The 25,764-nt window shown below is 35.2% G+C and overlaps 1 protein-coding gene across 5 annotated transcripts in view; it reads left to right on the forward strand.

Annotated features, from left to right (window-relative positions):
• The window catches only part of SPOCK3 (SPARC (osteonectin), cwcv and kazal like domains proteoglycan 3), a 706,138-nt gene that overhangs the window by 409,492 nt on the left and 270,882 nt on the right, over positions 1 to 25,764 (forward strand). The gene's annotated exons all lie outside the window — the stretch shown is intronic.

A 25,764-nucleotide genomic window follows, 5' to 3' on the forward strand; every position in this document is an offset into this window, starting at 1 on the left:
TCATCCTATCCTACCCCCCATTTATTCTATTCTCTCTTTTGGCCCTGTCACTCCTCAAAAGTGTTTGTTTTTTATTATCTCCTCCCCCAATCTGCCCTCTCCTCTATCAACCCCCTGCTCTCTTGTCCCTAATCCCCCCTTATTTTCCTGTAGGGTAAGATAGATTTCCATACCCCATTGTGTATGTTATTCCCTTCTTAAGCCAAATCTCATGAGAATAAGATTCACTTATTCCCTCTCACCTTTCCCCATTTCCCCTCCACAATAAAAGCCTTTTCTTGTCTGTTTCATATGAGATAATTTACCCCATTCAACTTCTCCCTTTTTCCTTCTCCTAGTATAATTCTCTCTCACCCCTTAGTTTTATTTTCCAGATATCACTCCTTCATCTTCAACTGACCCTGTGCCCTCTATCTATCTATCTATACATACATGTATTTTTCCCTCCCACTACCCTGATACTGACAAAGTACTCATTAGTTACAAATATCGTCTTTCCCTGCAGAAGTATAAATAGTTCAACCTTAATAAGTCTCTTATGATTTCTCTTTCCTATTTATGTCTTCCATGTTTCACTTGAGTCTTGTATTTGAAAGTTAAATTTTCTATTCAGTTCTTGTCTTTTCCTCAGGAATACTTGAAAGTCCCCTATTTCACTGAATGGCCATTTTTTACCCTGAAGGATTATACTCAGTTTTATTGTGTAGGTGATTCTTTGTTGTAATCCTATCTCCTTTGTCCTCCAGAATATCATACTCCATGCCTTCTGGTCTCTTGATGTAGAAGTCATTCAATTTTGTGTTATCCTGATTGTGTTTCCAACAATACTTGAATTGTTTCTTTCTGGCTGCTTGCAATATTTTTTCCTTGACCTAGGAATTCTGGAATTTGGCTACAATACTCCTAGGAGTTTTCCTTTGGGGATCTCTTTCAGGAGGTGATTGGTGGATTCTTTCCATTTCAATTTTGCCCTCTGGTTCTAAAATATAAAGGCAGTTTTCCTTGATAATTACTTGAAAGATGATATCTAGGCTCTTTTTTGGATCATGGCATTCAGATAATCCAATAATTTTTAAGTTCTCTCTCCTGGATCTATTTTCCAGGTCAATTGTTTTTCCAATGAGATATTTCACATTCTCTTCTATTTTTCCATTCTTTTGGATTAGTATTACAGTGCCTTGATTTCTCAAATTGTCACTAGCGTCCAATTGCTCCATTCTAATTTTTAAAGAAGTATTTTCTTCAGTAAGTTTTTGGACTTTCTTTTCCATTTGGCCAATTTTGCTTTTCAGGGCAAAATTCTTCTCCTCATTGGCTTTTTGCACCTCTTCTGCCATTTGGGTTAGGCTATTTTTTAAGGTGTTATTTTCTTCAGTATTTTTGGGGTCTCCTTTAACACCACTCTCCATTTTTCCTCTACTTCTCTTACTTGCTTCTCAAAATCCATTTTGAGCTCTTCCATGGCCTGGGACCAATTCATATTTTTCTTGGAGGATTTGGAGGTAGGAGCTTTGGTTTTATTGTCTTCTTCTGGTTGTGTGTTTTGATCTTTTTTGTCACCAAAGTAAGATAATATAGTCTGACACTTTTTGCGCTGCTTGCTCATGATCCTGGCCATTTTCTTGAGTTATAAATTCTTTGTTAAGGTAGGAGTCTGCTTCCAGTGTGGAGAATGTACTGTCCCAAGCTTCAGAGGTTTTGTGCAGCTGTTTTCAGAGATACTTCTAGGGACCTGTAAATTTTCAGTTCTTCCAAGCTGCTATGATCAAGGGTGAGGTGTTTACTCCTTTCCTGGCCTGTGCTCTGATCTATGAGTGACCACAAACACTCTTTTCTGTCTTGGAACTGTGAGGAGGATTTCCTCTCCACAGCCACTACACGCTCCACCATGCTAGTGCTACTCCTTGTCCCAGGACAGCCAACCAGAACTGTGACCCAGATCCAAGAATGGCCAAAGCAAGAGAATCCTGCACCAGCAAAGAGATCCCTGCAGTCCTCCTCTGATCAGCCACTCAATTCCCCCTTAGTCTGTGACCCAGAAGCTCAGGAGACAGCTACTGCCCCGGGACTAAGCTCAGGGACTGTGCTTCTCTCTCATCACCACAGAAACAGACTTTTTCCACTGACATTCTATATTGTCTTTGCCATTTGTGGGTTAAGAAGTCTGGAAACCACCACAACTGACCACAGTTTAGTCCTCTGAGGCCTACTCCAGTTTCGCTGTGGCCTGTATGTCCACACCAAACTGAGCTCCTCTCCCAGCCTGGAATGATATACCTTTCTAATCAACTGTCCAGGTTGTCTTGGGTTGGAAATTTGTTTCACTCTGTCTTTTTGTGGGTTCTGTTGCTTTAGAATTTGTTTAGAGCCATTTTTATAAGTATTTGGAAGGGTTGGGAGGAGAGTTCAAGCAAGTCACTGCTTTTACTCCACCATCTTGAAAATATTATCAAAGTGTGCCTCAAGATTGTTTTAATAATGTTGGTGAAATAGTATAAATTGTTTTCTTGGTTTTGCTCACTCACTCTAAATCAATACATGTGATCCCTCCCTGATTTCTCTAAAACCATCTCTTTCTTCATTTCTTTCAAGACAATATCATTCCACTATATTCACATACCAGAATGTATTCAGCCCTTCTTCACTTAAGTGGCACATCTCCAGTTCCTTTCCTTTTTTTTTGCCTTTATCAAAACAGCTGATATATATATATATATATATATATATATATATATATATATCCATATTGATATAGATATAGATATAAATGTAGATATAGATATATAGATCGATAAATATATCTATCTATCTATCTATCTATCTATCTATATTGCTTACAGAAACAGGACACTATTCTTTGATCTCCACGAGTAATGGTATTGCTGGGTCATGATTAGAAACGAGTTGCTGAACAAAGTCACAACTTCACAAGCTGTGTATCATATATGTATCAGTTGTCTCATGACCTTTCTACTTCATTGTATTCCTTTTTATTTTGGTGTACTTTGTCAATATGATGGATGCTAGGTAGAATTTCAGATTTACTTTAATTTGGATTTACCTATTATTGATTTGGAAGATTTTTTTTCATATGGCTATAAATGGTTTGAATTTCTTTCTTTAAAAACTATGGATTCATATCCTTTTATCTTTTATCATTTAAGAGAATGGCTCTTATTATTTTCAATTTCAATCAGCTTCTCATATATCTTTGTAAGCTACCTTTATCAGAGAAACTTACCACAAAAATTTTTCTGTTAACTGTTTCCCTTCTAATCTTAGGTGCATTGGATTTGTGCAAAAACTTTCAATTTACACACACACACACACACACAATATGGGTGTTTGTATATATGTCTGTCTATATGTATGTATTTATGTATGTATGTATGTATGTATCTATCTATCTATCCACACATATCTTTATCTATCTATTCATCCTATAATGTTGTAATTTTTCTTCTCTTTCCATCCTACCCTTTGTTTATACAGAAAAAAAGGAACATGGAACAGTGGTTTGCTCAGCATCAATGCCATCTGTATGATGCAAACAGCTTCCCCTCCCCTGGCCTCTCTTGTCTTTCTCTCATTCATACTCCACTTACAGGTTCTAATTCTTATTTTTCCCCTTTTAAAAGTCTTTTCTAGATTCCTCTTTTGAACTTAAAGTTTGCTTTACTTATTAATAATTCTTTCCTAGACCTACCTTCCCACTTACTCCCTCCTGTTTCCCTTTTTAGTCGAATATACTTCTAGACCAAAGTCTTTCTGTGTGTATATATGTACACATATACATATATAAATACATAGATATGTATATATGCATATTTATGTGTGTATATGTGTGTGTAATCATCCTTTGACTAATTTAGATGAAAGTAGTTACAAATGGTACTCAGTCCCTTAACCCTTCTTCCTTTGTATATATTTCTATTTGTTACCCCAAATTATGTGAGATAACCCTCAATTCCTTTCATATTATTCTCTAATGTATCTTCTTTTCCTTTCCTCTTTTAATATCATTGAAACATAATAAAAGTCACTTCTTCCATACTTTTTGATTCTATGATTTGTGATGACATCATGGCCTTACTAAGTCCTTTTATCTTCTCCCTCCTCATTAGAATGGAAATACTTCATCAAATTACAAATATTCAATACTTTCTCTTGTTTTTTTTTCCCGTAATTTTGAAGTTGAGAGGTGATTGAATTTGTGTTTGTAGGGGTGTATGGGGGGTTGGATTATTGGCAAAAGTGTTCTATGAGAGGAAAGTGTTTGAGAGTTGCTTGGAAATTATACTTTACTATATTTTAAAAAGTCACTATATGGATTGCTTATATGATGTAAACAATGAAAGTCATTCAGATTCAAAGAAATTTCCTGGCCACAGGATGGTAGTGGGCCCAGAGTTCAACAAATCATTCCATCTTATTGTGCTTTTGGAAACTCAATATTCTCCATAAGATATGCCATCCAGTGCTAGTTCTTCTTTCTTTATGCCCTCTAGCACACCAAGCCAGAAGGAGGAATTTCACATTCTCTCATATTCCCAGGAACTTACTCCATTGATTATCTCCTATGTGTCTTTTTCAAAGTCTTCTTATCAGTTGGCTCCTTGTCCAGTAATCCACTTCACTTGGGCTTGCTAAAAAGCCACCACTGTGTTCCCTATCATAAAACAAAATAAAACTGGAATCTGCCATCACCTTAAGATATTATTCTATATTTATGCCCCCCACCTTTTCTATACCCCCTGCATTTCACTGTAAGCCTTACTTCTTCACTATCTACTTCTGAATTTAGCTTTCTTAATTGAAAAATCTAATATCTTTTTCTAAGTTTTCATCTTCTTTCAAGTTTTCATTTTCTTTGACACAGTTGACTACCCTCTACTCCTAGATATTATCTCTTCTTTTGGTCTCTCCTGGTTTACTTTCTAAATATCTATTCCTTTTCAGAGACCTTTGCTGGATCATCAACCCTCTCCCACCCTCCCAAAGGTCTATCTTGCCATTTTCTTTTCTTTTTCTGATCCCTCTCATAATGATCTCATTTATATTCATTGGTTTAATCATTTGTATGCAGATGACTACCAAATCACCTTCATTTCTTACTGCTTACAAGATGATTTTTCCTGGAAATTGTATTATTATATCAAATTCAGCATATCTAAAATAGATACCTTATTAAATCTTCCTTCAAAATTTCTGCATTTCAGGTGCAGCTAGGTGGCACAGTGGATAGAGCACCAGCCCTGAAGTCAGGAAGACCTGAGTTCAAATCCAGCCTCAGACCAACACTTGACACTTACTAACTGTGTGACCCTGGGCAAGTCACTTAATGCCAATTACCTTTAAAAAAAAACAAAATTTCTGTATTTCTGTTGTGTCCACCTTCTAATATCAGTTTCAAAATGTAGTTATCTTTTACTTATTTCTTTGTTCACTTACCTTGACTGATCAGTTGTCAAATCCTGAATAATCATCCTTCATTGCATACCTGTCTATGTCTTTGTTTCCACACATATTATAATGACCCCAAATACGGACTTCATTATTTCTCAGCAAAGTTATTTTTTTCTTTTTTCTTTTTTCTTTTTTCTTTCTTCTTCTTTTTTTTTTTTAATGAGTCAATAAGGGTTAAGTGACTTGCCCAGAATCACACAGCTACTAAGTATAGTGTCTGGTCTGAGGATGGATTTGAACTCAGGTCCTACTGACTCTAGGTCCAGTACTCTCTCCACTGCACCATCTAGCTGCCCCTCAGCAAAATTATTTTAATAAACTCCCAATTGGTCTCCCTGCCTCTTTCTTCTTTCTTCTATTATTTATCCTGCACATAGCTTTAAACATAATTTTCCTAGAGGAACAAGTTTGACCATATGATTCCTAATCACACTGATTTTGACCAATATAGTGGAGTGGAAAAAATGTGTATTTGTACAGTGTGAGAGATAGAGAAGCAGTGTGAAGTTTTAGAAAATACCTTGGACTTGGAATAAAGAGACTGGGTCCTGATTTTGGCTCTGCCAATAATCAACAATGTACTTATTTAACTCCCCTGCTCAAAAACTCCCAGTGGTTTCCTATTGCCTCTACTATAAAACGCAAACCACTCAACCTAGCACTTAACACCACTCACCCCATCTCCACTCAGCAAAAAGAAAATAACTTTGACTTGCCTTTCTATTATTTCGCATTGTTCTCAACTTATTCATGACAATCATAGTGAACTTTCCAGCCATTTCCCAAGTTCGTTAATCTTTCTTATGCATCTGTATTTGCATAAACTATGACTACACATTTGTATAAGCTATCCCCAGGCCTGTCTTGTACTTACTCCTATTGCATTTCTTCTGGCCAAAATTCTTATCTTCATTGATCACTTATTTCAGTTGCTGCATTCTCCAGGAAGCTTTTCCTTGTCCTCTCATTCATTTGTTTTCTCTCTAGTCAAATTACCTGTGTTACACTTATGTGTGTGTGTATCTTTGTGTCTTCCAAATAAAGTATAAGTTTCTTGATGTCAGGGAATTTTAGTTTTCTTTTTTTTTTCCTACTTTGTATTCCTGGCACCTGGCACAGCACTTTGCATGCAGTGTTACTTAATAAATATTTCTTGAATTGAATTGGAACTATTCCCATTTCATTTATGTTAAGTAAGTTTTATTCCAAATTAGTGACATGTATGCTTTTTTAATGGCATCAAAGTTAAGAAATATTAAACATATAAATACATATTTATATGAATAAAGTCATATTACAAAAATGATGTTTCAGTGATACTAGGTATCACATTTGTGTTAGTAATAAGCTTCTGTTCAAAGGAACATCTGAGCAAAGGACATATTTGTTTTCTGACTGATGTATGATTTGACATCATACTCTGATCTGGGTCATCGTCTGAGCAATCAAAGTTCTCATCACTGTGGGTATTACTTTCAATGGTAGATCATGACTTATGCTTTCTTTTCCTGTGTGAAGCTTACTGTGTCTTCCAAAATGGTTTGATCATTTCACAACACCACCAACAATGCATTAGTGTTCCAATTTTCCCACATCTTCTCAAATATTTATCATTTCCTTGTTTTATCATGTTAGGTAATCTGATAGGTGTGATGTGGAACTTCAGAGTTGTTTTGATTTGCATTTCTCTAATAATTAGTGATTTATTTATTTATTTTTCTGGCTAGGTAATGGGGTTAAGTGACTTGCCCAGGGTCACACAGCTAGTAAGTGTTATGTTTCCAAAGCTGGATTTGATCTCAGGTCCTCCTGAATCCAGGACTGGTGATCTATCCACTGGACCACCTAGCTGCCTCAATCTATAGTGATTTAGATCATTTTTTAATATGACTATAGTGAGCAATCTGAAAGTTGCCTGTTCACATCCTTTGACCATTTATCAATTGGGGAATGACTTGTATTCTTATAAATTTGGCTCAGTTCTCTATATATTTTAGAAATGAGGCCTTTATCAGAGACACTGTTTGAAGAAATTCTTTCTCATTTTTCTGCTTCCCTCCTAATCTTGTTGGCATTGGCTTTGTTTATGCAAAAACTTTTCAATTTAATGTAATTAAAATAATCCATTTTACAACTCATAATGATCTCTACCTCTTGTTTGGTCATAAATTCTTCCTTTTTCCATAAATCTGACAGGTAAACTATTCCTTCCTCTCCCAGTTTGTTTATAATATCAGCCTTTATATCAAAATCGTGTACCCATTTTGACTTTATTTTGGTATATGGTGTAATATTTTGGTCTGTGCCTAGTTTCTTCCATACTTTTGTAGTTTTCCCAGCAGTTTTTGTCAAATAGTAAGTTCTTATCCCAGAGGTGTGGTTTTTGGGTTTATCACACAGTAGATTATTATAGTCATTGACTACTGTGTCTTCAATACCTAATCTATTCCACTGATCCACCACTCTATGTCTTAGCCAGTACCAAGTAGTTTTGATGATTGCTGCTTTTCTAATATAATTTAACATTTACTATGGCTAGCTACCTTCCCTAGCATTTCTTTTCATTAGTTCCCTTGATATTTTAGACCTTTTGTAATTCCAGATGAATCTTGTTATTATTTTTTCTAGCTCTATAAAATAATTTCTGGTAGTTTGATTGGTATGGACTGAAGAGGTAAATTAACTTAGTTAGAATTGTCATTTTTATTGTATTAGCTCAGCCTACCCATGAGCAACTGATGTATCTTCTTCAGCTTTGTGATGTAATACCTATGACTGTTTTAATCCCCATTTTATAGATTAGGAAAGAGATTCTAAGAGAGATTAAATAAACAGCTATTCAGTAGTAGAGGAAGAATCAAGGTTTTCCTGACTCCAAGTCCAATACTCTATCTGTTAGACCACAGGGCTTCTTTGTGGCAGTTGATAACTATATTATCAATATTTATTTAAGCATTGTATTGAATAGTTATGCAAAAGGAGACTGAGAATAATTGTATTTCTCTCATTCATTGTTGATAAGCACGTAAGAAATACCAAATGGCTGAAAAGAACAGAAACATGTTTGTGTCTAATAAATTTTGGGGAAAAATATTTCTAGATTTGCTTTAAAATTCAACAAAGTAGAGGGTGCAGATCAATTCAAAGAAGGGATTTCCCATACATATACACACATGCGCACATATACCTATGTACATATATATATATATGCATACATGTATCAATATATGCACACATATGCACATGTGCACACATATATACATACCAACATCATGTATGATTACATGATATAAGAAAATATAGAGGGAAATTCACTTAATATGGCAATTGATGACAAGAAAGGATTGAAAGAAAACTTTTCCCACAGTGTTCACCAGTGTCTCTGGGGATGTCTAAAAAACAAATAGAATATTGTGTACTCCAGATAATGAGGTTCAACTAATACTAATTGGAATAATAATAGGCTTGGTCAATAGCTATCAAAAGTTTCAAAGAGGAAAAAATAAAAGAGGATAAAGAACAAAATTTGGCCAGAACATTATATGTAGTTGAATTCTAATACACGAATATCTGTATTTGAAACATGGTGACTGAAGATAGACAATGAAATGAGCCCAGAAATCAAAAGAAATGCTAGGTTAGATGTTACATCATTTTTCATTTATTTATTATTAATTTATAAACAAAGATTTTACTGAGAGAAAGAGTATGCATAAAAGTATATACATTTTAATGACTTCTTCCTCTAAAAATAGAAAAATGAAAATGAAAAAAATTAAGGAGAGAAATGAAAATTATGTGCATTTTCTGAAAAGAGGGTTGTTATTGCAAATGAGGTCTTCCTTTTGTTTAGTACTCGAAGAATTCTTAAACCTTTTCCTCCTGACATGGTACTGTATCACATTGATCTGAGAACCTCTTCCATCTCTTTTGGTTCTAAGTTATCCATTGATTTAAATCTCTTTTGCATTATTCCTTCCATATTGAAGAGTTCTAGTTTCCTATTTAGTCCATTTACCAAAGTCTAATATATTTCAGTACTCTCATTTACTTTTGAAGCTAGCCAATTGAGGATATTAAATTATTAGGCTGTCTTTCTTAGGGCTACCATGAGAGTTCAGCCATGACATTGGCAGCTGAGGGTGCAGCACTGTAATGACATATGGTGTACCCCTAAGTCCCTTATCACCTCTCTTTACTTATCTAATGAGAGGTTTGGAATAGCTTCATAAGGTCTCTTCCAGCTCTAAAAATCTATGTCATTGTAAGAACTATAACCTATTTTGCCATGGAACAAGTCATAACTTTATATTAACTTTTATCAGTTTTATATAGTATATGATCAATATTGTTTGAAACCCAAATACTTACTTTCCTCATTGCAGGTATAATTTAATAGGGAAAAATGTGCATTAGTTATTGAAGACTAGATATTGAAGAAGATTATAATTAGATTTTTGTGTAGATGACAGTGAAAATTTAAACAACTTTCCAGGTATTCCCAATATGACTTTATCCTTTTGTTGAACTATATTTGTGAGGATTCAACTTATCCCACCAGTTATAAAAAATGCATCTGAAGCATGCCTTTAGAATTTCATCAATTCAAAAGTTATTATAATTTCAAGACATGTATTTACAATCCATTGCCACCCTCTTGTAGTTGCTAATCACCAGGTGATTATGGTACTAAATCATGAGCTCCACACAAGGACCGTGATTTTTCCCCCTTCCATTTCTTTGTATTTCAATACTTAGTGAGTGCAGTGTCTAGAAAGTAGCAGGCATTTAACAAACATTCCTTGACTTTAATACGGCTTAATAATGTTCAGACTTTCTGAGGGCACAGGAACCACAAAAAATACTATCACACTATTTACATGAAAACTACCTTTAGAATTATTAAGTTCTTTAGCATAAATCTCTTAATTCCCCTCCAAAAGAAAACTCCTAAAATTGGATTCCTAAACTCTTTCTTGAGTAGCGTGACCTTTACTCTCCAGACTACCACAAATCATAATCTCAGCACCTGATTGTATTTGTATTTGTTCTAAGTGCACCAAGGGTGCAAAAAATTCTAGTAGGGAATAAAGACTATATTAGTAAGGAAAAAATAAAACTAATTAACTCTTCAGGTTTTTGTTGCTTTGAGCTAGGAAGATTTTTATTTCTTCAAACTTGATAGCAAACAGTATTTTTTTTTAGGTTCCCCTTCTCCCTTGCTACACCTCTGCTTTCTCTCAATTCTCTGCCCTGCGAGACACTGGTCTTTCAGAATTATATGATTTCAAGAACCACAGATGTTTAGAGCTTGGAAACAACTTTAGAGATTATCAAATATAACACCTTCATTTTGCAAATGAAGAACCAAAGGCCTGGAAGGATGATGTACTCATATGAACCCACATTTCCTAAACACTAAGCCTATGCTTTTCCTCTCTAAGACATGTACCTCACTGACCTATTGATATAATAAGCTAATTCACTTGAGAGTGTTTCTAGAGAATTGTTTGGTTTTTTTTTTATTTGTTTGTTTTCATTTAACTAATCAGATTCATACCGCTAAATAAATGACTTGTTTCATCTGGTCATACCATTTATCAAAGGATCAATGTTCTTAATGTTTTAAACATCATGAATATCTTAAAATATCAGTGGGTAAAATAAAGCACTTCATGTATATACATATGTACACACATTTTAGTATTTAAGTTAATGTAGATGGATAGGAAAGGGAAGGATATTGCAGGAGAAGTGAATGTTTGAGGGAATTAGATCCTTCCTTGGTAATCTTGTTGGCGATTAAGACTCTTCATCTTGCTTCAGGGCCTCAAATTCTCCAGGAGTTCTGATGAGTGCTGTTATAAGGGAATCTCCTTTAACATTGTTTTTTATCCTCAGTCCTGGACATTGTATTTGATACACTTGCAGTTTTTAATATTTGTTGTTGTGAACAGAATGAATGAATCATTCATTCATGTCTGACTTTTAGTGACTCCATGGACCATAGCATGCCAGGCCCTTCTGTCTTCTACTATCTCTTGCAGTCTGCACAAGTTCATGATCATGGTTTCCATGATGCTATCTATCCATCTCATCCTCTGCCATATCCTTTTCCTTTTGCCTTCAATCTTTCCCAATATCAGGTTTTTTTTTGTTTGTTTTTTCTAATGAGTCCCATATTCTTATTATGTGGCAAAAATATTTAAGCTTCAACCTCTGTGTTTGACTTTCCAGTGAATAGCCTGAATTGCTTTCTTTAGCAAAGATATGACTCTCTTGCTGACCAAAGGATTCTCAAAAATTTTCTCCAGTACAATAATTCCAAAGTGTGTATTCTGTAGTGCTAAGCTTTCTTTATCTTCCAACTTTCACAAACATAAATTACTACTAGAAAAAGCATAGTTTTGACTATACAGACATTTGTTTGCAAGATGATTTCTTTGCTTTTTAGTATGCTACCCAGATTTGCCAAAGTTTTTTCTTGCCATGAATTGTTTTAATTTCATGGCTGAAGTCACCATCTGCATTTGAGCCCAAGAACACAAAATACTACAGTATAACTTCTGGGAGTCAAGATGGCAAAGTAAGCAGTAAGTCAACTCATTCTCCCTTATTGACCTCTAAAAACCCAGAAAATGTCACCCCAGGAAAAATCTTGGACCACAGGAGGCAGCAGAAAGACAGATTGCAGAGTCTTATGGCCTGGGAGGCTTAGGGGAAAAGTGGAAAAAGGGAAAGGCCCCACTTGCTCTGGTGGAAGGGGAACAGTACAGGATGGGAGGTGTCCCAGCAAGCCAGTGGCAAGCCAAATCTCAGAAAACCAGCAAGAGATCTTGAGGCCCAGGTTGGTGGAGCAAGCAAGCACCAACACCAGGACCTCCACAACCCCAAGATCCTTGACACAGGCAGGGAAAAAGTAGACTCCATCTCAGAAAACCACCACAAGTGCCAGCAGGCAAGCATTCTCCATCAGCCAAACATGCCTCTGCTTCAGCACAACTCCAGAAAGCACAACTCCAGGTAAGCAGGCCTCCTCCAAAAATCAAACCTCCTGATACTTCAGAACAGCCCAGGTTAGTAGACAACCTCCAAAAAACCCACCCCACCAACTCCATACACACACACCATGAGAGATTGTGTTTCTGACCTCAGCTCAATGCCAGATAAGCAGCCAGACACCTACCACCTCCAGCTGCCAGCACCTAGGTCCCCAACACACAAAGCCAGTGATCATGTCTCTGGTCACCAGCACAAGGAATCTCAAGACAGTGCCCCCTGTGCTCCAACAGGAGAGCTCAACTTTAAAAGCCAGGGATTAGACAAACATCATGAGGAAAAAACAAAACAAAACAGAAATGGTCAGTGACCATAGATTCTTTCTATGGGACAGGGAAGATCAAAACACACATTCAGAAGAGAACAACAATGTCAATATTCCTACATGTGAAACCTCAAAGGGGAATATGAACTGGTCTCAAGCCCAAAAAGCCTTCTTGCAAGACCTCAAGAAGTATTTTAAAAGTCAAATAAGAAGGAGACAGGAAAATTAGGAAAAGAAATGAAAAGTTTGCAAGAGAAAGTCAACAGCATGGAAAAGGAAGGGGAAAAAATGACTGTAGAAAACAAATCCTTAAAAAATACAATTGGAAAAAAAAAAGTCCACTGAAGAAAACAATTCCTTAAAAAGTAGAATTAACCAAATGGAAAAGAGGTACAAGAGCTAACTGAAGAAAACAATTTGTTAAAAATTAGAATGGGGGAAGGACAACTAGGTGGCGTAGTGGATAGAACACTGGCCCTGGAGTCAGGAGGACCTGAGTTCAAATTTGGCCTTAAAAAATAGCCTAACTCAAATGGCAAAAGAGATTCAAAAAGCCAATGAGGAGAAGAATGCCTTAAAAAGCAGAATTGGCCAAATGGAAAAGGAAGTCCAAAAGGTCACTGAAGAAAATACTTCCTTAAAAATTAGAATAGAGGAAATGGAAACTAATGACTTTGTGAGAAATCAAGAAATTTTAAAACAAAACCAAAAATTACAATTGGGCAAGTGGAAACCAATGGCTCTATGAGACATCACGAATCAATCAAACAAACTCAAAAGAATGAAAAAATAGAAGAAAATATAGAGGCAGCTGGTAGTACAGTGGATCAAACACTGGCCTGTAGTCAGGAGGGCTGAGTTCAAATCCAGTCTCAGACCAGATACTTGACACTTACTAGCTTTGTGATCCTGGGCAAGTCATTTAACCCCAATTGCCTCACCAAAATAAATAAGTAAAGAAAGAAAATTTTAAAAAAGAAAGAAAACTATTGAAAGAATAACTGACCTGGAAAATAGGTCCAGGAGAGAAAACTTAAGAATTATTGGTCTACCAGAAAGCCATGATAAAAAAAAATGACCTGGACAGTATCTTTCAAGAATTTAGGAAGAAAAATCTGCCCTGAGGTCCCAGAAGCAGAGAGTAAGACAGCCATTGAAAGAATCCACCGATCACCTCCTGAGATAAGAAATTGAAAACAGCAAGGAATATTGTTGCCAATTGCCAGAATTATCAGGTCAAGGAGAAAATACGGCAAAAGCCAGATAGCAATAATTTAAATATCATGGAACTACAGTCGAGATTGCACAGACCCTTGCAGCTTCCATATTAAAAAGATTGGAGGGCTTGCAATATGGAGGGTTGTGCCGTAAGGCAAAGGAGCTTAGATTACAACCAGGGATCAACTACCCAGAAAAATTAGGCATAATCTTTCAGGGGAGGAGATGGACATTCAATAAAATAGGGGATATTCAAACATTCCTGATGAAAAGACTAGAGCTCAACAGAAAATTTGATCTTCAAATAAAAAAATTAATACAGGAATAAAAAAGGTAAACAGGAAAGAAAAACAATGCTATTCAATAATGACAAATGGTTTATATCCCTACATGGGAAGATGATACCTGTAACTCTTGAGAACTATGTCTTTATTACAACATTAAAAGGGAATACCTTCATATACATATAGATAAAGAGTGTGATGTACGTTGACTTTGATGTGATGATAAAAATCTAATTAAGTGGTGAAAAGAGACTGTACTGGGAGAAAAGGAAAGAAGGAGGCAGAAAAGTTTATTAAAATTACATCATGTACACACATGGCACAAAAATGTATTATAGTAGGGGGAAAGAAGGGAGGGAGATGAATTTTATTTGAATCTTATTCTCACCATATTTGGCTCAAAGAGGGAATAACAAAGATGGAATAACAGTCAGGTATAGAAATCTAACTTAGCCAAGAGGAAGTAGGAGGGAAAAAGGGAAAGAAAAGGGAAGGGACTCAGAGAAGGGAGGACAAATTGAGGGAGGCAGTGGTCAAAAGCAAAACTCTAGTGAGGAGGGAAAGAGAGAAAGGAGAGAGAAAAGCATAAACAGGGTAGCAGGTAAGAAGATGCAGAGAAACATGCAGATATAATGATAACTGTGAATATGAATGGGATGAACTCTTCCATAAAATGGAAGTGAATAACAGAGTGAATTAAAAAGCATAATCTTGCAATATATTGTTTGCAAGAAACACATTTGAAGCAGAGGAATACACAGTGGGTAAAGGTAAAAGGTGGCAGTTCTTAGGGGAATATTTACATAAATAAAATAGAGAAAGATGAGATCAATGAATTGGACATGCATCTGAAAATCCTAGAAAAGGGACAAATTAAAAATCCCAATTAAGTACCAAATTATAAATTCTGAAAACCAAGGGAGAGATTAATAAATATGAAATTAACAAAATTATTGAACTATTGAACTAGTAAAACTATTGAAATAAAATTAAAAGCTGGTTTGAGGGAAAAAAACTAAAATAGATAATCATTTGGTTAATTTGATTTTAAAAGAAGAAAGAAGTAAACCAAATTATAAGTACAAAAAAGTGAAAACTGTGAATTCACCACCATGAAGGGGATTTTAAAGCAATAATTAAGAGATAGTTTGCACAACTGTATGCCAATAAATCTGACAGTCTTAGAGAAATAGATGAATATTTCCAAAAAAAACACAAATCCCCCAGATTAACAGAAATTGAATAAAACACTTAAATATTCACATTTCAGAAAAAATGAACAAACCATCAATGAACTCCCTAAGAAAAAAAATCTCCTGGGTTAAATAGATTTACAAATGAATTCTATCAAATTTTTAAAGAACAATTAATTCCAATACCATATACACTATTTTGGAAAATAAGCAAAGAAGGAGTCCTACCAAATTCTTTTTTATGATTCAAATTTTTATTTTTTATGATACAAATATGTTGCTGATACCTAAACTGGAAAGAGGCAAAACAGAGAAAGAAATTGTAGACCAATTTTCCTAATGAATATAGATGCAAAAAATTAAAATAAAATGTTAGCAAAAAGATTACAACAACTTATCATGAGAATAATACACTATGACCAGGTGGGATATATACCAGGAATGCAGGGCTAGTTCAGTATTAGCAAAACTATCAGCATAATTGAACATATCAACAACAAAGCTAAATGAACTTATATGATTAGTTCAATAGATGCAGAAAAAATACTTTTGACAAAATACAGTATCTATTCCTATTAAAATGTTAGAGAGCATTGGAATAAATAGAGTCTTCCTTAAAATGATAAGTAGCACCTATAGAAAACCATCAACAATCATTAAATCTGGTGGGGATAAGATAGAACTATTTCCAATAAGATCAGGGATGAAACTATATTGTTCATTATCACCACTGTTATTCAATATTGTATAGAAGCATTATCTTTAGCAATAAGAGAAGAAAAAGAGATGGAAGGAATTAGAATAATCAATAAAGAAATGAAGCTGTCATTCTTTGCAGATGATATGATGGTATACTTAGAGAATCCTAGAGAATCAAGGAAAAAAATGACTCGAAATAATAATCAACTTCAGCAAAATTGCAGGATATAAAATAAACCCACATAAATCATCACCATTTCTATGTATTACCAGCAGAGCCCAACAGCAAGAGATAGATAAATTCCATTTAAATTTACTGTAGACAACATAAAATATTTAGAAGTTTACCTGCCATGACAAATCGAGGAACTACACAAATGAAAAAAATTTTTACACAAAAAAGTCAGATCTAAATAAATCGAAAAATTTTAGTTGCTCGTGGATAAATCAAGTTAATATAATGACAATGACAGTTCAACCTTAATTAATTTAATTATTCAGTGTCACGCCAATCAAACTAACAAAAATTATCTCATAAAACTAGAAAAAATAATAACAAAATTCATCTTGAAGCACAAATGGACTAGAATATCAAGAGAATTAATGAAAAGAATGAATGAAAAGAAAGATAAGGGAATTGTAGTTATTATAAAGCAGGAATCATCAAAACTACTTGTTCCTGGCTGATAAATAGAGTGGTGGATCCATGAAATAGGTTAGATACAGAATATGCAATAGTCAGTGACTATAGTAATTAACTCTTTTGATAAACACAAAGACTCCAGCTTCTGGGATAAGAGCTCACTATTCTTGCTTTTTTTTTTTTTTAGCTTGTAATTTTCTCTTTATTTTTCTTAATTAATTTATTTTGAATTATCAACCATCACTTCCATAAGCTTCTGAGATTTAAATTTTTCTCCCCCTCCCCTCCACATCCCTCCCCCAAGATAGCACACAATCTGATATAGGTTATGCATATACATTCCTATTAAACATATTTTCATAGAAGTGATGTCATAAGTAAGAATTAAAACCAATAGGAGGAACCACCAGAAAGAGGAAACAAAACAAAACAGAAGAAAAAAATAGCAAATAGTAAGCTTCGATCTGCATTCAAATTCCATAGTTTTGTTTTTTTTTTTCCTTTGGGCATTGATAGCATTTTCCACCATGAGGCCTTTGAAGATGTCTTAGATCCTTGTATTGCTGAGAAGGGTTAAGTCTACAATATCAGGCATCACACAATGTGGCTGTTACTGTGTACAAGTTCTCCTGGTTCCAATAACTTCACTCAGCATTAGACCATACATCTTTCCAGGCTTTTCTGAAGTCAGCCTGTTCATCATTTCTTATAGCGCAATAGTATTCCATTACATTCATATGCCACAACTTGTTCTGCCATTCCCCAATTGACAGACATCCTTTCAATTTCCAATTCTTGCCACCACAAAAAGAGCTGCTATAAATATTTTTGTACATGCGGGTCCTTTTCCCATTTGTATGATCTCTTTGGGATATAGCCCTAGAAGTGCTTTTGCTGGGTCAAAGGGTATGCACATTTTTATAGCCATTTGGGTATCGTTCCAAATTTCTTTCCAAAATGGTTGGATCATTTCACAACTCCACCAACAATGCATTAGTATTCCAATTTTCCCACATCTTCTCCAACAATTATCATTTTCCTGTTTTGTCACATTGGCCAATCTGATAGGTGTGATGTGGCACCTCAGAATTGCTTTGATTTGCATTTCTTTAATCAATAGTGATTTAAAACATTTTTTTTCATATGACTATAGACGGTTTTAATTTCTTCATCTGAGAACTGCCTGTTCATATCCTTTGACCATTAATCAATTGGGGAATAATTTGTATTCTTATAAATTTGACTTAATTCTCTATACATTTTAGAAATGAAGCCCTTATCAGAGAGACTGGTTATAAAAATTCTTTCCCAATTTTCTACTTTCCTTCTAATCTTGGTTGTGTTGGCTTTGTATGTACAAAACCTTTTTAATTTAATGTAACAAAGTTATCCATTTTGCTTTTCATAATGTTCTCTATCTCCTGTTTGGTCATGAATTCTTCTGTTCTCCACAAATCTGATAGGTAAACTATTCCTTGCTCTCCCAATTTGCTTATAGTATCATCCTTTATATCTAAACCATGAATCCATTTTGACTTTCTTTTGGTATATGGTATGAGATTTTGGTCTAAGCCTAATTTCTGCCATATTCTTTTTCAGTTTTCCCAGCAGTTTTTTTCACAAAGTTCATTCTTATCCCAGAAGTTGGGGTCTTTGGGTTTATCAAATAATAGATTACTATAGTCATTGACTACTGTGTCTTGCATACTTAACCTATTCCACTGATCCACCATTCTATTTCTTAGCCAGTACCAAGCAGTTTTGATAATTGATGCTTTATAATACAATTTAAGATCTGGAATGGCTAGGTCACATTCCTCTGAATTTCTTTTGATTAGTTCCCTTGATATTCTGTACCTTTTGTTATTCCAAATGAATCTTGTTATTATTTTTTTCTAACTCTGTAAAATAATTTTTGGTAGTTTGATTGGTATGGCACTGAATAAGTAAATTAATTGAGATAGAATTGTCATTTTTATTATATTAGTTTAGTTCAGCCTACCCATGAACAACTGATGTTTTTCCAATTATTTAGATCTGACTTTATTTGTGTGAGAAGTGTTTTGTAATAGTGATCACATAGTTCCTGCTTTTGTAATGGTAGGTAGACTCCTAAATATTTTATAATGTCTACAATAAGTTTAAGTGGAATTTTGCTTTCTATCTCTTGCTGTTGGACTTTGTTGGTAATATATAGAATTACTGATGATTTATGTGGGTTTATTTTATAACCTGCAACTTTGAACAGCTCAGTATTTAAGAAAAACTGCTAGAAAATAGTATGGCAGAAAATGGGGATAGAACAACAGCTTACACCATATACCAAGGTAAAGTCTGATACTATAAGCAGACTGGGAGAGCAAGGAATAGTTTACCTATCAGATTTACGGAGAATAGAAGAATTTATGACAAAACAAGAGATAGAGAACATTGTGAAATGCACAATGGATAATTTTTATTATACTGAATTGAAAAGTTTTTGCACAAAGAAACAATGCAACCAAGATTAGGGGGGAAACAGAAAGCTGGAAAATAGTTTTTATAACCATTGTCTCTGGTAATGGTCTCATTTCAAAAATATACAGACAACTGAGTCAAATTTATATGAATGCAATCTTTCCCCAAATGATAAATGGTCAAAGGATATGAACAGACAGTTTTTAAATGAAGAAATTAAAGCTAATTACAGTCATATGAATAAATGCTCTAAATCACTATTGATTAGAGAAATGCAAATCAAAACACCTCTGAGGTATCGCATCACACCTGTCACATTGGCCAACCTGAAAAAAATGGAAAATATAAATGTTAGAGATGATGTGAGAATATTGGAACACTAATCCATTTTTGGTGGAGTTATGAACTGATCCAACCATTTTGGAGAGCAATTTGGAACTGTGCCAAAATGGCCATAAAAATGTGCATACTCGGTAACCCAGCAATGACACGTTTAGGTCTATATGTCAAAGAGATCATAAAAATGGGGAAAAGACTCACATGTACAAAACTATTTATAGCAGCTCTATTTGTGGTGTCAAAGAATTGGAATTTGAAAGAATGTCCATCAATTGGGGAATCGCTGAACAAGTTGTGGTATATGAATATAATTGATCATTATTGTGCTTAAGAAATGATGAGTAGGTAGACTTCAGAGGAATCTGGAAAGACTTACATGAACTGATGCTGAGTGAAGTGAACCAAACCTGGAGAACATTGTACATGCAACAGCAATAGTGTGCATTCACTATTTTCGATAGATGTAGTTCTTTACAATGCAAGAATTGAAAACAACTCCAAAAGTCTCAGTCTCATGAAGGAAAATGCTGTCCACCTTCCGAAAAAGGATTATGGAATCTGAATGTGGATTGAAGCATGCTATTTGTTTTCTCTCTCTCTCTCTCCATTTCTCTCTCTCACTTTCTTTCTCTCTCTCTCTGTATGTTTCTTCTTTCTAATGGTTCCTGCCATTGGTTCTAATTCTTCTTTACCACATAATTAATGTGAAAATATGTTGAATAGGAATGTATATGTGGAACCTGTATCAGATTGCACAATGCCTTTGGGTGGGGGAAAGTGAGTGAGAGGGGAAAATTTAAAACTCAAAATCTTATGGAAGTGAATGTAGAAAACTAAATGTAAATAAATTGATTTTTAAAAAAGAATATACAATATGACACTGGCACTGTTTCCCTTTTTTCTCCCAGTGTTTGCCAGGAAGTATGGAACCATTTGCCAAGATCTTAGTGTTATTTTTTGGTGGGGGCTTCAAACCACCTTTTGCCTCTCCTCTTTTACCCTCATCAAGAATTTTTTAAAAATTTCTATTCACTTTTTACTCTCAGAGTCATATCATATGCATATCTAAGATTTTTTTATATTTCTCAAAGCAACCTTAATTCTGGCTTTTGATTCATCTAGCCTGGCATTTTGCATTTTGTATGGTGTTCTCTGCATATAAGGTAAATAATTAAGGTGGTAATATACAGCCTTGTCATACATTTTCCCAATCCTACACCAGTTATTTTGTGTTCAGTTCTAGCTATTGCTTCTTGACTCACATACAGGTTTCTCATTAATCACATAAAATGATTTGGTATTTTCATTTCTTTGAAGACTTTCAACACTTTGTTGTGATTCACATTGTCAAAGGCTTTTTCAGTTTTGTCAATGAAGCAGAAGTAGACATTTTTTTTCTGGAACTCCCTTGGTTTCTTTATAATCCAGAAAATGACAGCAATTTAGTCTCTAGTCGTTTTGCTTCTTCAACAATCATCCTGCTCTTCTGGTAATTCTCATTTCACATATTTCTGAAGTCTATCTTGCAGAATCTTAAGCACAGCCCAGCTGGCAAGAGAAATGAGTGCTATTGTTTGGGAATGTGAACATTCCTTGGCATTGCTCTTCTTTGGGATTGGTACCTAAACTGATCTTTTCAATTACAGAAGTGGACATTGCTGTGTTTTCCAAATTTGATGACATATGGAGTGCAGCATTTTAACAGCATCATTTTTTAGGGTTTTAAATAGCTCAGCTAAAATTCTATTACTTCCACTAGCCTTATTGTTAGTGATGTTTCATAAGGCTCATTTGACTTCATTCTCCAATATGTCTGGCTTTAGATAGGTAGCCACATGACTGTGATTATTGGTGATGTTAAGATCTTTTTTTATAGTTACAGTTTATAGTTATAGTTATAGTTCTTTTTTTAAAGTGAAAACATTATGCTTTTAATCTGCACTCAGATGCTATCAGTTCTCTCTCTGGTGGTACATAACACTTTTCATGATAATTCCTTCAGAATTATCTTGGATCATTATATTGATCAGAACACCTAAGTCATTCAGTTGATCATCATACATTGTTACTATGTACAGTGTTCTGGTTCTGCTTAGTTCACTTTGTAGTATTTAATATATCTTCTCAGTTTTTTCTGAAACCATTTTGCTCATCATTTATTTTTTTATTTTTTCTTAAGATTCACTAATTTATTTATAGTTTTCAACATTCACAATCACAAGAATTGTAGTTCCAAATTTTCTACCCATCTCATCCCTCTCTGAACCCCAAGACATCATGCATTCTGAAAACTCATTCCTCCAATCTGCCCTCCCTTCTATCTCCCACCCCTCTTATCCCCTTCTTCTTCTGTTTTCCTATAGGGCAGGATAGATTTCTATACACCATTGCCTGTATGTCTTATTTCACAGTTGCATGTGAAAACAAATTTTTTTAACATTTGTTATTAAAATTTTGGGTTCCTATTTTTCTCCCTTCCACTTTCCCCACCCATCCTCATTGAGAAGGCAAGCAACTCTATACAGGTTATACTTGTGAAGTCATGCAAAACACTTCCATAGCAGTCATGCTGTGGAAAACTAAGTATATTTACCTTAATCCTATCTCATCCCCCCCCCCTTTTATTCTACTCTCTCTTTTCACTGTGTCCCTCTTCAGAAGAATGTGCTTCTAGTTACCCACTCCCACAATCTGTCCGCTCCTCTATCATTCCCCTCACCCCAGCTGTCTTATCCCTTTCCTCCCTATGTTTCTGTAGGTTAAGATAGCTTTCCATACCCAATTTAGTGTGTATGTTATTCCCTCCTTAAGCCAAATCCTATGAGAATAAGATTCACTCATTCCCTCTCACCTTCCCCCATGTCCCCTCCACTGTAAAAGCCTTTTCTTAGGGGCAGCTAGGTGGCACAGTGGGCAGAGCACCAGTCCTGAAATCAGGAGGATCTGAGTTCCAATCTGGCCTCAAACCAAACACTTGGCACTTACTAGCTGTGTGACCCTGGGCAAGTCACTTAACCCCAATTGCCTAAAAATAAAAATAATAAAAATTAAAAAAAGAATTCTTAAAAACAAAACCTTTTCTTGTCTGTTTCATATTAGATAATTTATCCCATTATACCTCTCTCTTATATATACATAATACTATATATAATATACATATACATATATACATATATACATATACACATACATACATATATATATATATATTTTCCCCACTCCAACTACCCTAAATACTGAAAAAGGTCTCATGAGGTACAAATATCATCTTTTCATGTAGGAATAAAAACAGTTCAACCTTAATAAGTCTCTTATGATTTCTCTTTCCTATTTACTTCTACATGCTCCTCTTGAGTCTTGTATTTGAAAGTTGAATTTTCTATTCAGCTCTGGTCTTTTCATCAAGAATGCTTAAAAGACCTCTATTTAACTGAATTTCCATTTTTCCCCCTGAAGGATTATGCTCAGTTTTGCTGGATAGGTGATTCTTGGTTGTAATCTTTTTTCCTTTGCTCTCTGGAATATTTTATCCCAAGCTCTCTGGTCCCTTAATGTAGAAGCTGCTAAATCTCATGTTACCCTGATTGTGTTTTCACATTACTTGACTTGTTTCTTTCTGACTTCTTGCAATATTCCTCCTTGGCCTGGGAACTCTGGAATTTGGCTACAATATTTCTAGGAGTTTTCCTTTGGGCATCTCTTTCAGGAGGTATTCAGTGGATTCTTTCAATTTTTATGTTATCCTCTGGTTCTAGAATATCAGGGCAGTTTTCCTTGATAATTTCTTGAAAGATGATGTCTAAGCTCTTTTTTTTTGATCATGGCTTTCAGATAGTCCAATCATTTTTAAATTCTCTCTCCTGGATCCATTTTCCAGGTCAATTGTTTTTTCCAATGATATATCTCACATTGTCTTCTATCTTTTTCCTTCTTTTGGTTTTGTTTTACAATATCTTGATTTCTTATAATATCACTAGCTTGCAATTGTTTCATTCTCATTTTTAAGGAAGTATTTTCTTCACTGAGCTTTTGGACTTACTTTTGCATTTGACCAGTTCTGTTTTTTAAAGCATTCTTCTCCTCATTGGCTTTTTGGACCTCTTTTGCTATTTGGATTAGGCTATTTTTTTAAGGGGTTATTTTCTTCAGTATTTTTTTGGGTCTCCTTTGGCAGGCTGCTGACTAGTTTTTCATGATTTTCTTGCATTTCTTTCATATCTCTTCCCAGTTTTTCCTCTGCTTCTCTTACTTGCTTCTCAAAATCCTTGTTGAGCTCTTCCATGGCCTGGGACTGATTCATATTTTTCTTGGAGGCTTTGGATGTAGGAGCTTTGACTTTGTTATCTTCTTCCCAGTTGTGTGTTTTGATCTTCTTTGTTACCAAAGAAAGATTCTATGGTCTGACTGTTTTTGCAAGATTTGCTCATGATCTTAGCCATTTCCTTGAGTTTTAAACTTTTTGTTAAGGTAAGGGTCTGCTTCCAGTGTGGAGAATGTATTGTCCCAAACTTTGGGGATTTTGTGCAGCTGTTTACTCCTTTCCTGTCCTGTGCTGTGGTCTATGAAAAACCACAAGCACTCTTTTCTGTCTTGAAACTGTGAGGATGATTCCCTCTCCACTGCCACTACAAGCTCAACCTCACCAGCACTCCTCTTCACCCCAGGATTGTCACCCATAACTGTGACCCAGATCTAAGCATGAGAAAAGCAAGAAAACCCTGCCTCAACACCAGCAAACAGACCCCTGTAATCTCCCTGTGATCAGCCACTCAATCCCCCCCTCAGTCTGTGGGCTGGAAGCTCTGAGAGCAGCCACTGCCCTGGGGCCACATCAGAACTGGAGCTGGGACCTATTTTCTCTTTCTCCACAGTCACAGACTTTTCCTACTGATGTTCTAAGTTGTCTTTGGTGTTTGTGGATTGAGAAGTCTGGAAACCACCACAGCTGCCCATGATTCAGTCCTCTGAGTCCAGCTCCAGGCTCACTGAGGCCTAGATTTTGCCTGCACACACATCCACACTGAATTGCATTTCTCTCCCAGCCAGGCATGACAGACCTTTCTAATCAACCATCCAGGTTGCCTTGGGCTGGAAATTTGTTTCACTCTGTCTTTTTTGTGGGTTCATCTTCTCTGGGATTCATTTAGAGCTATTTTTTACAGGTATTTGGAGGGTTTGGGGAGAGAGCTCAAACAAGTCACTGCTTTTACACTGCCATCTTGGTTCCCCTCCATATAGTTCTTTTGTGCATTTTTGGCAATTGTATTTTTTTTTTTGGTGAGGCAATTGGGGTTAAGTGAGTTGCCCAGGGTCACACAGCTAGTAAGTGTCAAGTGTTTGGTCTGAGGCCAGAATTGAACTCAGATCCTCCTGACTCCAAGGCTAGAGTTTTGTCCATTGTGCCCCCTAGCTGCCCCTTGACACTTCTTTATAATCTATTCTGCTTCTGTTAAGTCCCTTCCAATTTAGGCTTTCATCATGCCATATTTTTTTTGTATTATATCTCTAATTTTCTTAAGATCCCATCTTTTCTATTCTATTGGTGTTTTTTCTTCTATTTCTTTGCATTGGTCATGTAAACTACCTTATCTCTCCTTGCTATTCTCTGGAATTCTTCATTCAGTTGCATATCTTTCCCTTTCTCTTTTACTTTTCACTTGCCTTCTTTTCTCAGATATTTGTAGAACCTCATCACACAGTCATTTTGTTTTCTTGTTCTTTCTCTTTGAGGTTTTTTGTTGTTTGTTTGCTTGTTTGTTTTTTTGTTGCTGCCTCCTATACAGTGTGGTGAATATCTATCCGCAGTTCTTCATACACTCCATCTACCAGATCTAATCCATTAAATGTATTCATTATCTCTACTTCATATTCATAAAGAATGTGTTATGGGTCTTACCTATATGGTCTGATGGTTTTCATTACTTTTTTTTTTAATTTGCCTGAATTTTGCAATAAGTAGCTCATGAACTTGTCCAAAATATGCTCTAGTATAACTTACTGTATAGGCCTTCTCAATCTTTGGCTGCAAAATATATCATCTGATTTCTATATAGACCATCTGATGATATCAAATTGCCTTTTGGGCTGTGGAAAAAGAGTGTTTGCTATGACTAACAAACTATCGTGATAAAACTCTATTAG

This window comes from Vombatus ursinus, unplaced genomic scaffold (genome assembly GCF_900497805.2).
Source record: "Vombatus ursinus unplaced genomic scaffold, bare-nosed wombat genome assembly UNPS02014784.1, whole genome shotgun sequence".
Lineage (NCBI taxonomy): Eukaryota > Metazoa > Chordata > Mammalia > Diprotodontia > Vombatidae > Vombatus > Vombatus ursinus.